Below are 16,100 nucleotides of genomic sequence, written 5' to 3' on the forward strand. Positions count from 1 at the left end.
TTCATGCGGCTTAAATCAATATTGCCTTATTGATCCACTATAAAAACTACATTTTGTTTAACGGAAAAATGTATTTATACTTATTTATAAATTTAAATTCCTTTTTCTTAATATTTAGAGTATTAATTTCTTCTTGATTTATTTATAACTTTAAGTTCCCACATTTTTTTTAGGTAGGGTATAAAGTCGTTCTATTATTATTTGTAATTTGTGGGAAAATTGAATCGCTCAGCATTTCTGACATCGATTTAATGCCCATCAGCAGGCGAGTGTTTTGCAGCGTCAAAAGGACGACCTTTTGGCTTTGGCCGGAAGTGCAGGACTTTAAAAGGGTCAAAATGGGATACCGACCACTTCCACTTCCGGTGAGAGGAAAAACATCAGCTTATGGGCAGCATGATTGAACCGCAGCCAACCGAATGTCGAAGTCGCCGGGACTGAGTACTTAATCAGGGATTAGTCGGAAAGTTTATGCCTCCGCAGGACTCTTGTAATGAGTTCTGAGCCCGGGACTCTCGAGGCTTTACAATGAGTCCTGACAGTCGACGACGTGGACAAAAACAAGTTTTTGAGTGGCGAAAGTTTTTCGTTTATCTCGCGCTTGTTTCTCAATTTCTGCAGTTGGTTGGCAAAATTGGGAAACTGCAGAGACAAGTCCAGAGTTTCTTTGTTTAATTTTCCCCCAAAACTATTTCACATCAATTTCAATTACTGGCAAATGGAAATTTAATTGGCTTTTTCTGTCGTTGATTTGGGAAATTAATAATATTTCTACCAGCAATAATAATTCAATTATGTAGGTACCTATTTTTGTATAATTTAGGTGTATCAACGTATGAAATTCAAGCCACGTCATCTTTTCATCTAGTTGAGCTTCATTTGGGCGCTACTCATTATAATACAAATTATTATTTGATGATGATTGCACTTATTGGATGAGAAGGTTCCTTTTAAGTCATGCGTTACGCTTCTCGTTTCCATTTCCATTTACATTTCACTGAGCTTCGGAGTTTGCCCTTTTTATGGCCCCATTGTCAATTTACAATTTGGCTTTGACATTGTCCTCATTTGAGTAAATCAAATGGTTGTCGTAAATGTCGGGCATCTCCCTTTTATGGCCATCATATAAATCCTATTTTGTTTATCTTAATTCACCCGTTGCAAATTCTTTTTCTCTTTCGGCCACAAATCGATAAAGTTGTGCTTTATTTGAATTTTCCATTAATTCCGGCTCATCAAAATAAATTCAGCCCCGTGTTTTCATCACGTTATTGATTTTTTTTCACCGATGTGTCGCCCGCGGGAGACTAATCCCAATTCAGGATGTATAGTATATACATATATACTCGTATATTTAGTCGTGTATATTGATATGCTCGAAGTGAATATTAATTTCAGTTTGAATTGAGAAATTCAATTGAAGTGCGTCACGGAGAAGGGAAAAGAATAGCCGGCTGGGAGGTGGAAAAGTGTTTTCCCGGGTCTCCTTTTATTCCGAGTGACTTTCGAGAGCCTCCCAATTCCATTTCCATCGTTTTCACTTTTTTATTTTCATTTTCCACATTTTTTTTTTCGTTTTTGGCCTGCTGCTTAGCACATTTTAATTTTGGCCGACACCCGACAAGCACCTTTTGAAAAACAGGAAATTGCTCAAATTGAATTCTCTGATTTCCATCCACTTCCCGTCGTCCTTTTTCCAGATTTTCCGCCTGCATCCTGTGGCGCTCTCAAGTGCATTTTAATGGATTTTTAGTTTTCGGCTGCGAAATACATATATATATTTTATATATATATTTAAATGAAAATGTCTGCAGGCAAATGGAGAGTGAAATTCAACCTCTTAAAAGTGAATGCTCCTCTATCGCTTTCAGCTTTTTGACCAAAACGAATTAACAAGTATACAAATAATGTGTAGAGATAATATTTTTAACAAATGGATTTTCTAAATAACAAAATATTTATTTAGGAATCAACTTCGGCTGAATAAATCTTTACTAAGTCCCAATAAGCATAACGCCGATTTGAACACCGACATTACATTTAAATATAGAGTGTTATGCTAGGAAAACCCGGCAGCTGGGCAGACCATTTCGAGCCCATTACGTTCTGTGCATTTCATTCAAAAACATCAACGGCCAACACGGCGTATACTTAATGGCCAATTGGTCTCGGGACCCAAATAAGTCGACTACATTTTCATGACTCGCCGAATGAAGAGGGGGAAAGAAGTGGGCGGAGTGGGTGGAGTTGGCCACCATCCTCGTAGGCTTACATCCCTTTTCCGCCAACAAGGCCTAAGCCTTTGAGGCTCCTCCTTGTGGGCCATGGAAAATCCACGGGCGGTGCGGGGGTGGATTGTATGAAGGTGAGGGGGTTGGGTTGGGTTGGGTTTGGGCTTGGGTTTTTGGCAAAGATTTTCCCAGAAGCTGTTGCTGGCGCTGCTGCAACGACACATCGTTATCCCTAATGCCTGATGGCTTGAATAAAAGCTTAATAAATATTGCGAGCGCCCAACTTTTTTGGAGGACAAGCCATGACGAGGACAAGGAGCGAGGACATCCCCAGCTCTTGGCTCTTTCAGTTGCTGTTGTTGTTGCTGACGCTGTTTCTGTTTCTGGTTCGTCCTCGTCCGCTAAAAATCCCAACAAAAAAAACGGAAAACGGCAGAACTCGACAAAAGCCGAAGGTTGAACTCCTCTGACTTGTTTTTAAGGAATGATATTTAACTTAAAAAAAGTTCTGAGACTTGAATATATTACAAAGTTTTACATAAAAGGATAATTCGAGTAAAAATATAAATTTAATGTAACAACAAATAACCTATTATTATTGAGGTAAAAATAATAAAAAAACACAATTTGTTCCTTAATTTAAAATTAATTTTCAAATAAGAAACTTAAGGTAAAGTACTAATTTAAAGTAATAAACATCTAATTTGAAAACATTCATTTACTTTACACTGTTTTATGCCCAATCTTTAAAGTAAACATACTACCCCCAAAGAGGGTATCAGAAATTTACGTTGCCTACCAGGTTGTCATGCGAGTGTATGTGTATTTAAACGTGTATGTATTAACCAAGGCAATTTTTTGTCATTTGTCTTAAAGCCACAAAGGTTAGAGCGAGACAGAGACAGAAAGAGAAAGTGAGAGTGAGAGAAGCCCCAAGACTTTGCTTACCGTTTTTTGGTAGGTATAAAAAAAAAATGTTCGAGGAGTCGGGGTGACTAACGGTGTAGGAAACTGACGAGAGTTCTTGACTTTTAAAGCTTTCCTTTTTTTTATTTTTTCGTGTTGTATTCCGAAAGCTCCAATGCTCCGATGCTCCGAAGAATTTGTAGGTAGTTGTGGCTTCTATTGTTTTTGCGGCATATTAAATTTCCCGCTGCCACAGAATCCTGCTTTTCAGCGTAGCACCTTTGCGCCAAAATTCGATAATTGCCGCTTTATGAAGCCATAAATTAGATAAGCACATTATGGGCAAATGGCAGGGGGAAAAGCGGGAAGAGAAAGGGATACCCACACACATGCCCGCAAAATACAGAGGGAAATTCCGGTGGCCATGCGGAAAACGACAGGAGAAAGTTTTCCCGGCACTTCAAAGGCGAACAGCACGTGCTAATTGCTTGGAAAACCGAATAATGCCAAATGGAAAATACACAAAAATTGTATAATGCTTGCTAATTAATTTCTGCACGGATCAGAAATGAAATCGGAATCAAATCGAAATAAATAGCTCCGAAAACTTTTGTGGAGAGCATTTTTTCTGTGGCAATTTTCATATGCAAATCGAGTGGCAAAACAATTGGCAAACTTTTTCTAAGACAACAATAAAAAAAAAAAGAGAAAATGATAAAATGGAATGGGGTGAAAAAATCCAGGGGAGCGAAAGAAAAACGCAGAGGAAGAACAAGCGGGTGAGGAAAAATCAACAAGAATATAAATATGCAAATGAAAAGGCAACGCAGATGTTCAATCAACAGTTGACTGCCGTTCTCCACGGACTCTCCTCAAAAGCAAACACACCTACAGTCAAGCGAGTGTATCCACCCACAAGTGGGTACACAAAAAGGATTCTACACAACTGATATTCACTCTAGAAAATAATTCATTCGCTAGGAATATCAAATAATTGATCAATGTACATTGGGTAAAATATTTTCAAGCAGGAAGTAATTTAATAATAATTGAATTCTCGATTTACCGGTTAAAAAATTCTCTAATAAACTTTAAACATTAGAAGCATATGTGTGCCCTTTAAGCCAGCACATAAATAATCAAAGTTATGTAGTAAATAATTGAATACCCAACTGATTTCGCTAATTTCAACATTTAAAACTTTTTACTGTTTATCTGCTTTCCAGCTCACATTTTCCTTGGCCTCCGGCAAAAGGGAAAAGAACGTTAAGGAAAAGCCAAGGAAAAGAAAGGTGAAAGTAAAAACTTTCTTTCATTTCACATTCCACTTGGATTGTTATAGCGTACCTCCGCCGCTGTTTCCACAATTTGTACTTTTCAGCCTGCTGGGCAATCGGTTTATGCTGTTGACAGTTCAATTTTCGTAACAAAAAAACGCAAAACTTCAACTTCAAATCATGCAGAACTATAGTCAAGTGAAATAGAAATTTCGGAACAGTCAACTTTCATTTGGCCACATTTGTGGCAAGAAAGCAAAATAGGCTCACACTCTTTTAATCAAAGATAAAGGAAAAGCCGGTTTAATCAAGGCCAAGTCAAAAGGCAATACATAAAAGAATATGAATTTAAATATCTGTTTCTTAATATTACCAAAAAAAAAATGTTTATAAAAAATGTTTTTAAAAGAAAGCAACACACTAACAATATTAAATATTGAAAATCCAGCAGCTCTTATTTTTATAAGTATATATTATTCTTAAGAATTTCGAACCGTTTAAGCTGCCCACGTTTTCTTGTAAAATGTATACATTTTAATAAAGCAATTTTCCGGCTGCTGTAATTTTAGCCACTTCTCAGAAATCACATGCAGCAACTAATTAAATCCTTGAGCAACCAGAGACTCGGTGGAAAATCAATTTCCCCAGCCGTCGCAAGAGCCTTAAAATTACAAGATAATGTTTTCGCATTATAATTGAAGTTTGTAATTGCTCTGCGGAGTTTTCGCAGAGCGGAAAACTTGGCGACACAAGTTGTCAAGGCAATCAACTTTATTACCCCGCAGCGCACATGTGTCGCTGTCTCTTTCTCGCCGATCTGCAGCACCCAAGCCACCCACCACCCACCACCCCTTGCTTAATTTTATGTTATTGTAGTTAAGTAATGCTCATGTGTGTGTGTATGTGTGTAGTCGTCTGTATTCCATGACATTTCACAGCTTCAAGGCGCTTTTTTCATTATTTTTCGCTCATTTTACACGCAAACAAGCGGGTAAAGGAGAAGGGAGAAGGGAAGAGCAAAGGGGATGGGGAAAAACTGTTGCCACATTAAAATGCACATAAAAATCATTAACCCAAAGACGCCTGACAACGAGCTGAGGCAGCCAGCCAGGCAATTGTGTTAATGGCCCCCACCTCCGCCCCTTTCCCTTCCCCTTCCCCTTCCCCATCCCTTCCCTTCCCATCCCGACTTCCTTTTCCAGCGCATTTCCTCGTGTTTATTTCGGCATTACGGTAAACTCAATAATTTTACCTACTTAATGTACAGTTGTCCCTTGTCTGCCCATCAACAGGTAGGAGTTGTGACTGCCGCGCTTGAAAGCACTGGGAGAAAATATGTAAAATATATAAATAAAAATATTTACCAAAATTATACAATTAAATAAATTAAAATGAACATAACAAGGTTTAGTTCAAGCAAGTTAAATTATGTTAAAAATGTTATTATAATTATTTTTTTCGTAAAATGCTTTTTTTTTTAATTTTAAAAATTCTTCATACAAAAACACAAACCATTTCTTTTTTTAAGAGATTCATTAAATGAAAATATTTAAATGAAAAAGATCGAATTTTTCGCTCAGTGCCTTGCAGGTAGGATAGCTTTCTTGGCGCCCTCAAAACGAAATTACTGTTATTTGAGTTCGGCGAGTTTGCTCCTGTTTATATGTATGTGCGGAGAATGGAGAGTGGAGAAAATCAGAAAAAGGTTAATTTGCAATTATGTTTTATGTGTTTGCCTCGTCCTTTGTGTATGCGTGCGTATGTGTCTGTGTGTGTGTGTGTGTGTTTGAGTGTGTATGAAAACACTTGAGGCCAGGTGTCCATTTTGGGTTCACCTGTCCGCTTTCGTTTTCCCTCTGCGCCACTCATTTTGGCCAGATTCTGCTTTGATAATTTCTAAAGCATACTTTTTGGGGCAGAAAGTGAAAGCGAGTGAAAGTGAAGGCAAGCGGAATGATGAGCGGGGGGAATTGGTGGGTCGGTCGGCGGGGGGAAAACAGAAAACTTGGCGTCTGTTGTCTGCAATAAAATAAATTTCATTTAACATTATAGTTGTTGCTACTGTTGTACTCCTGCTTATTGTTCTTCTTTATGTTGTATCTCAATTGTTGTTTAGACATTTTGGAATCATAAAAGTGAAGAAGTTGGCGAAAAGAAAAACTTTCAAGTGCTTGGCATATACTCTTCAAAAATTATTTTGGGTCTCAAGACTTTGCTGAAGGGTTTAGCAATTTTGATTAATCAGTTTAATGTAGGTTAATTAACCTAATAATATGTTTTGAATGTTTTAAAGAGAATTGTATTTTTGTAGACACATATATTTTATTAATCCAACTTGCATCACTTTGTAACTTTTTTGTAAGAGCATTTAATACTGTAATGTTGACTCAAGAATCCGTGTCGTTTCTTCATCTTGTTTTTCTGCGCTTCAATTGTTTATCTTCTGGGATGAAATTGTTGTTCCCAGGACCCTCAGCACATTCCATCACGTGTTCCCCTGACTTTGAGACGTTCTTCGGCAATGAAATAAGTTGCGTGTCCTGCGAGGATGACAATCGCTTCAATGTGGCCAACGAATTTGACACGCGTTAATTAAGTTGCCTCCGGCCATTCAGTTCGTTCCGCACCACAGCAACATTAATAAGAGCCACAGTGAAATTCAAATTATTAAATACCCAAAAATAAAATCATTTAAAGATTTTCCATTTTAATAAAACAATTATACATACAATAATCAAATCTTTATTTAATATTTCCCTAAGGTATCTAACCTTCAAAATAATTTCCATTATGTTTGAAGACCTCGTTGTCGAATTACCACAAAATTATTCATAAAGTAATCATTATATTTAAGTAGTTTTGAATTACAAATACATTTTATATAAGGGTTCTTTTGTTTTCTCTAGTGAATTTAAATATCTCTACATATTTTTGAACATCTTCCTTATCTTTCGTGTGTCGACTGTCGAGGAATTTTGGCCAAGGTTAGAAATCAATTTGCCGCAGCTGCCGCCAAAAGGGAGAAACACAGAAACCGAGCGGTATGCAAATGAAATGAGCAAAAAGGCAAGTGAACCCTTTTTTAATTGCACACACTTCGGGGCCCTGGCCTAAAACGACCAAAGGGAGAGTGCTCTCACTCCTAAATAAAGAAAAAAAAAAGGTAGTAGCCGAGGGACCGTGAAAAACCACAATTCAGTGGCTCCCGTAACGAAAACTCAAACACATTTTATGATGCCACACACAAAGGGGCATTTAAAACGTATTCAAAATGCAAGTTTAAAGACGCCCCAAACCCAAAAGTATGCAAAGCACTGGCAAATAACATAAAATACGGAATACGGTTGCGGCCGCTCAAAGTATTTTCCCATAAAAAGCGCCGAAAAAGTAAAGCCACTGAAAACTCAACCACAGGACATAATCGCAGCCCCTCAAAAGTATACACAAACATACACACACACACACACACTAACCTGCACACACATACAAATCCCGACCTGCCTGCCTGTCTGTCTGGGTTTACAGACCCTCGAATGCAAATTAGCTTCCTTCTCGCGATGGAAAAACCCTTGCCTCATATGCAAATGTGCCGCAAACTGGCTTACATTTCACATTGCTCATACGCACCGGAGGCCGCCAAACGAACTAAGCAACAAAGGAAACAGTAAACTACAAAAAAAAAAAAAAAAACGAATGGGAACACAAAAAAAAAAAAATACAAAGTCTAGAGTTCCAACAGAGGGACGAAGGGTTTAATGAGTGTTTTTTATTAATTCATGTGTAAAAATCAGGTCGAAATAAAACAGTTTGAATATAAAACGGAAAGTGTGCGATGCGAAAAGTTTTATGCGGGTTCCAAAGGGATGTGTAAAAAGTGATATATGGCCAACTTTTATGCCGGCACAGGGGAAACGGAGGCGACATTAATAGCCCGTCTGTATCAAACGAGAAAAGTTGGCCAGATAAGCCTTCGAAAGAGTCGCTGAGCCAAGTTTTGTTAAATCTAGGACTGGGCTTTAAATTACAAAAGCATTTGGAAAATATTTAATACAATATATAGGTACATTCTCTAAAATAAACCAAAGAATTAATCCCACAAACATTTCCCAAAACATTTGAAATCTCAATCAATAAATGAAAAAATTCAACAGCTTTTACGGAAAACCTTGAAGAATATTTAAATGAATTTCTTGCGGAAATATTTGCAGCAAAGCAAAAGAAATACATCGGATTTGTGCACAAAAAACTCTTTGCGCTTTCTTACTATTTGTTTTTAGCTCAGCAAAAAGAAAGCTGATCAATAGAGGAGGATGCCCTTCATTAACAATGCGAAAACTGCAAAGAGTTCACTCGCTTGGGGAAAGAAATTCCCCCCCGTCGATTTATGTTGAAATCGGAACCCATAAAGACACGCCCAATTAGCCTTTAAAGTTTTTCGCCATAAAGCGAATAATAAATCCCATAGAAATGGCAAAAAAAAACCAAAGACGAAGATGAAAACTTTTTGGCGGGGCAGCGGTGAAATAAAACAAAAAAAAATGAGCAAAAAGAGTGGTTTAAAACAGGAAGACGGTAAGAAAGCTGGTAGATAAAGTTCGTCGCTCAGTAGCGAGAACCAATTAGGCCAAAACAACACCCAGCTCAACCTCCCCGATTTTGGCCCGAAGGCAGATTTTGGCTTGCTAACCGAACGGATGGATACGGCATCCAAAAATCTCCTTTCGGGGCGGAGATGCCCACACCCGCCATCCACCGCCCACCGTCCACCGCCCACCGCACACATTTCCCAGTGAAGTTTATGCATATTAAACAGTTATCCAAGCGGAATGGAAGAGCTGCCGGGAAATCGGACTGGGGAAAAAGCGGGGGCTGGGAAAAGCGGTGAGGAAAAGCGAGCGAGAGTGTGTTACAGGAAATGAGAGCCATGTGAGCGGAAATTCCACATTACAAATTATGCAAATCACATGCGCTTTGATTATTTCACATTTTATTTCCATTCCTGGCAGCCAACCTTCGACCTTAACTAACCAGTTCGTTTTGGCCATTATTTAGTCGGCGAAATTCATTTTGAATTGTTTATCGTTTAGCAAATGTTTGTGGGCACAAGTGTTGTGTGTTTTTGTGTTTTGTGGTAAATGCTTCAACAACAAAATGCTGCACATAAACAATATTTGAGCAAGCAAAAATAATGTATAAATACCATTAAGCTTTCTCGAAATACATCAAGAAACCGTACTCGGCTTTTAAAGCCATTAAGTTTATTAAAGACATAGCAATACCTTGGCTAAAAATAAACACGAAACGCAACGAAAGGAAACGACATCCCAAATTTAATTCCATCGTATTTGAAAACTCTTCATTTCGAAATCGGAACGTGCCTCGTTTGACATTGGTTTCGATTTACATTTGGTTTCATGTTGCCTTTTTTATGGCCAAGATTTAGATTCATTCTTTTGTCGTAAAGTGCGTGAGGTTCTCTTCTCTTTTTTTTTTATTGAACCCAATTTTAGCTGCTTTTATATATATATATATATATATATGTAAGTGCGTGTATAAACTCGTATATCAAAAGGGATACAAAATTGGCCTTGGCTTGACTTTTGCTACATTTTTGTCAGATATTTCATTATGCCGCAGCGGCTTTTCGACAACATTTTTGCCTAATTTATTTGAATATTTATGAGCATTCACAGTTTTAGTAAAATCCTGTTCCCCTTCTCATCGAATATTTTGTTTTTCCGATTTTTGCCCATGAATTTTTTCGGCAAGTATCATTTACATACGCACAACAGCTCATTTTGTTTTCACATATTTTTCCATATATTGCGTATACGCCATCGGGGCCAAGGTCAAGGACAAGGATCCATCTATCCGACTCGAAGGTCCTGCTCTGCATTAGCTTTTAGCATCGAAGATGGGGATTCGGTTCGGGTTGATTGGGCCTTCAGCAAATCCATAGGCTTTTAATCCTTAAAAGGATTCGCAATGGTTTGATGGTGGATATTGAAAAGGAAAACCATTAAAAGCTCTTTGGAATTTAATATAACTTTGGGTCTAAGGGTGGAGTTTAAGATCAGTTCATATTTAGTTGTAAGTATAACTCATTATTATTATTTTATTAGAACTCGATAGCCATTTAACTAAGTTTTCCCCTTTGCAAATTGCTTAAAGGTCTTAAAGGGTTGAGAACTCTTTCCATTTTCCGCTCGTCCGATCATTTAATCTTCCTCAATTGTCGCCTCTAATGCGATTAGCAAGGAGTTCTCCCCCTTCACTCCTTTCCTTGTCAAAATGGTTGGCAGAGTGACATTCAGCAAAACTGGATTCGTTGTCAGGTTTTGTTGCTTAAGCGATTTTCACTGTCCGAAAATGGGGCCATCTGAGGGTGGTGCTGGGAAAATTCACTGGGAAAAGTGCAACAACTGCGTTGACAGCATTCCGAAGCCGAGATTTTCTGTGGAGGCCGTTGCCAGTTCTTATTTTCATCGTCACTTTTCTTACCCCAATCCCGTTGCAACTTCTCCCTTTCATCCTGCTATAGACTTTCCCATTTTTCTTGTTTTCCTCCCCCCTCCCCATTTCCCTCCCCGTTCGCTTGCGCAACTGTCATATTAAATACTTTTTCGAAATTGCAATTTAACTTTTATAGTAAGACAGGAGGCGACAGAAGGCGGTGGGTGAAAAGCCCCGGGAAAAACAAACAGCACGCGAGAAAAGGAAGTGATTCGCCAAATAGTTACAGTGAAAAGGCGGAAAACAAATATCTAAGATAGCAAAAGGAGAAGTTTCTTTATAAACACAACATTATTTTATTAAATATTTACTTCCAAACTAGATTGGACAATTTTAGCTGCAACATATAATATATATTTACAACTCAAAAATGAACATAAATAGTGTTTTCTTGCAATTTAAAAGTAAATATAATGCCGGAAACATCTTCATTTATTCTGGGTTTTCTTTCATATAAATATTATATTCTTAAAGGCAAAGTTCACTGTAGGTCCAGTAACTTTTCTGCCAAGCAAACAAATAGTCGAGCAAGTTCTTGAGTGAACAAATCTACTGGCAAATGGCTTTCAAACCATTCGCAGCTTATCAATGGCGAACGGAGAATGGGAAAAAGGACGTGAAAATGAAGCAGAGTCGGGCAAAAAGAGAGCAAAAGGATATATATGTATCGTATATGTATACTGTAGTATGTGTATAAAGGGGATTGCTCTAACAATATAAAAAATAACTCAACAGTTGGCAGCAGTTGGCAAGCGGATGTGTGGCATGTGTGCGATGCGATAGTTTATTGAAAAGTTCCCTCCACCACTTTTACCCTATTTATTTTGCCCCTCTGACCAAGCTAAAATTAAAACTTTACCCATCGAAAAGTGGGCGAAGGAACCACCGGAAGGATTGTGTCGCAAAATAGTTTTCATTTTTCGTTTTACACTCAACTGGATTTTCCCCCCCGGAAAATAGAGTAAACACACACATAACAACACAGCCAAAGCAACAACAAAAAATAGCCTTGAAAACGTGAAAAGGAGAAAAACAAATTACTTAAGGAGGAAAAGCGAGAACTAAAAGTTTGCAGCTCCGAAAATAGATGACAAAGAGACAGCTAACAACGTTTTCCTTGCTGGAAAATCCGAGCAAGGATATTTAATATGGGAAATTTGCTGGCAATCGAAGGAAATCAATTGCAAGAAAACTCCAATGGAGACAACTTTATAGTCGATCCGGGGAAAGGAAATTAAGCCGACGAGATAAGCCGGCATGGGAAATGCCAAGAAACTAGGGGGAAATTAAGTAGGAAAATATAGCGAAATTATGGACTTCACGTTAAAGGAATTATCAACCTTGATTTTAGTTATTAAACTATTTTTTCTGTTGCTTTAATATTCCTTCTACATTTTCATTTTCGTTTCTCTTTTCATTAAAAACAAAAAGCATAAATTTTGTTAAGTTTAAACACTGAATGTTTGTGTCAGCTAAAATGTTGTTGGTTATTTTGGAAAAACTTAAATAAATGCGTGTGCCCCTCTGAGTTAAACACGCCATCATAGACCGCATTGTCCTGCTGAGCGAGATATAATGACTTTTTTAATAAAAACTGACGCAGTATAGCAGGATATAATGCCCGGGTGTCGCTGGCCACCCACTGGGACATCCTACCCCCTCCCTCCGCCCCTTTTTCCGCCCCTTTCATTTCCCCCAATCCCCCCAACATCCATCAAAACTCCCCATTCAAAATTCAAATATACGGCGTCACCTTTTATTTGAAAAGATGGCAAAGAGGGAACTCGGAAATATGGAAGAAAATGAGGAAGAATGAGGAGAAAGTGGAGAAAGTGGAACAACAATAGAATGGCGAAGAAGGTATAAAACAAAAATGAGCCAAAAAAGGTTTACACAACTCAAAGTAATTGAAGCGAGACTTTTTGACTGGACACAAAAATTGTAAGAAGACAGTGCGTTTCGGGGATATAAAGTTTTCATAAGTAGCAAATATATTTTCTATTGTAAAACTATTTTTTTAATTTTTTGTAGGTGTAATTTATGCTTCCCTAATTAAAATTTCCATCAACAATCCAATTTTGTTTTTCAATGGTTATTTTTATTTATGGTTTATTTTATTTTTAATTTCCCTAAGTTAAGTTTCTTTTGTGTTTATATTTTTATTTTATTTTTAAGTCGAACTTCTACGGGAATTAAACGCAACGTTCGTGATACGAAATTCTTTAACTTTATTTATATATAAACAAATTTTTATGTACATTTTGATGATATCTATATGGAGATATGTTTGTGTATATATTATGCGTAACTGACCAAGGCAGCTGCCTGGGCATTTGTTGACCTTTTGCTGAATTTTAAACGCCATTCGCCGCAGGTGCGAATGTCGTGACTTGAATTCCCGGCCTTTTCTGGCCGCGCACCCGAACTTTTCTTCAATTTTCCTTTTCCCAGTCTTGCGGTTGACCCCTCGAAGGGGGAGGTCAATAGCCGCTAGGCCTAGCAATCAAAAAATAAGAAAGAATACAAAAATGAAACGCGGGCGAAGGTAGGAAATTACTTTGCGAATCGTGGAGAAATTTGCATTTTATTTATTGATTAAATTTACCTTCACAAACAATCAACCAGCGGAATTTATTACAATATTTCACTCTGACTTTAGTTAACAACCAGCGGCTTAAAAACGTAATTAAATGCCATTTGTGTGTAACATATTGAATGTATGAGCAATATATATTCGGAATGTGACCCATAGCCAATGCACTAATTAATTTAAATCGTTTTTTTCCCGGGCTATGCAGCTTATAATAATTAATCAAACGTTGGCGTGGCATTGTAAAAAATGTATTAACATAAAACAATGCAAAAAATTGGAAAATAAATATATTTAATTAAACTTAAATAAACATGGTATTTATTTCATTTAAATTTAATGTTAACTTACAAGGAGTCTTCTTTAAAAAAAAGATTTTACCTGAAACAAAAACGCAAAAAATCAGTTAAATAAGAGAATGTATTTTTATTAATATTTAATTTATTTTATTTATTTAAATGTCTATTTTATAAAGGTAATCTGCCAAACCGATTAATAAAACGTTTGTATAAAAATTACTCAGTTTCAGGAAAAATATCCAAGCATAAAAAACTGTCCATCAGTTGTGGGCGTCTGGCATTCTGTGCCATGTAAATGCGGATGTGGACCTCCGGCTTCCGCTTCCTGCGACAGGAAGTGGGTGAAAGGAGGAGCAGGGGCAGGAGACTGGAGGCCAGGATAAGCAGGTCGCCTAAGATTCGGCCTTCGGGTTCGTAGCCTTTGAAGTCGCCCGAAATGGTTGAAAATGCATATTTAATGTGTGGACTAAGTGGACTCACCCGACTACTTGACAATTAGCTAATAGAAAGAAGTGTATAGTATATAGAGTACATACAGCATATATAGAAAAATAAGTACAGAAAGCTAAGGACTGGGCTTTTCTATATATTCTTAAATGAACTGTACTAGTTTTTGTTATTTAAATTAGAGATAAAAAGATTTTCGTGTTCTTTTCTGAACATCAAAATATACAACAGCAAATTTCTAGGTGAAAGAAAACGCGACAGCTGTAAATAATTCAAAATAAAGTGTTTCTTTAACTTTTCTCCTTCCTTTGTTGCCCTTAATGTTCGTTTTGATATAAATTGTTGTTGCTATTGTTGTGTTTCCTTAATTTGCAACTTCAAAGTTTCCATTTCGCATTTTTATATGCACACGCTAAGAGCCAAATGTTATAGGGTAGCAATCAGTTAGACGGAGGTGTTGGTACTATAATAATATAATAAATCAAGGGAAATAAGAAATATCTATTTCAAATCTTCAGTCTTACTTAAAACTATTTATTTTACTTTTATATTGAAAGAGAATTGAAAACATTTCTGAAGAGGGTAATACAAAAATCTGAGGTAAATATAAATATATTCCCTGTGATCCTTTTAAGGGGTACTTTTGATTTCATATGCTTTTCGATTCGGATCCTTTTCTGTTTTTCTTTCCCCTTGCGAGGTGGAGAAAGCAGTTGCAGTTGGGACATGAATGAACAATAACGTAACGAGACTTGAGCAAGTTGCGTTAAGCAAATTAGAAAGGAAATTCGCTCTAACACACACATGCACGCGCTTTTCACGAGATTTCCAACCGGGGAAAGGGGGCAGGAGGAGGAGGAGGGGGCGTGGCCGGATAACGGAGGCTGGCAAGGATGAAGTTTTGTTTTTTTTTTTTGGGGGAAGGCCGTGCCGGTTGCTCTGGCTATTTCATTCTTGAAGTGCGCACTTCACTCGAGTAATTTGCCACGACACGCGCACACACACACACACATATGTACTCACGCACGCACGCACAGCTGGCAGCCATTTTGACACACACACACGCACATGTGCTGACATTTAGATTGAAAAACGAGCCAAAAAGCAAGAGCAACATATAATCGAAAAATGCTTCGCCAAGGGGAAATGATACAAAGCAATGTTTTCATGTTGCTGCCGCCAGGGGGCGTTACAGGTGTGTATATGCACAGCTATGGTCAAAAAAATAGAGCCAAGGATAAGTTTTAAGTTGTTTACTAGATGTAAAAGAAATTTATTATTTAATTTTATTTTATTAACTTATTTTATATATTTTTTTAATTATCCTTGTTCAGCATTATAAATATTAAGTACTATTTATTTTACCTTCATTATATAATAATGCTTGTGTATTTGTGTTGCGACTGTGCGTGTGGCAAGTGAAGTTAAGTGAAGCGTATGCTAAATTTTTATTGAAGTGCATACAAACAAACATGCCTGAAGGCAGTTCGTTCAGCCGGAGGGAAAACTGTTGACACTGCCCCCGTAGACTTTTCCCGCCCCCTCTTTCAGCTCCCCCCTCTTCCACCCCCAAGGCCGAAGCTTGTCGCTGGTAATTTTCCTGTGTACCAACAACAAAAGCGGCGACCGATAAAGGAGAAGTGGCAGCCAAGGTAGATAAAGCCGCTGGAGTCAAAGGCGCCTTAAATACAATACACCTTAAATACAATTTAAAACCGTAGCCAACATGCCACAATACACTGCAAAAAAAAGTGTTCTTCACGTTAGTATACCTCAAAAAAAATTCAATAAAAACAAAACAAAATGTGTTAGAAATTATCGTCGTACAAAATTAAAA

At 37.5% G+C, this 16,100-nt stretch overlaps 1 protein-coding gene across 1 annotated transcript in view; it reads right to left on the minus strand.

Moving 5' to 3' along the window:
- Window positions 1–16,100, minus strand: part of LOC108097743 — a 43,281-nt gene that overhangs the window by 10,140 nt on the left and 17,041 nt on the right. The window lies entirely within an intron of this gene.

This window comes from Drosophila ficusphila, unplaced genomic scaffold, assembly GCF_018152265.1.
Source record: "Drosophila ficusphila isolate 14025-0441.05 unplaced genomic scaffold, ASM1815226v1 contig_197, whole genome shotgun sequence".
Lineage (NCBI taxonomy): Eukaryota > Metazoa > Arthropoda > Insecta > Diptera > Drosophilidae > Drosophila > Drosophila ficusphila.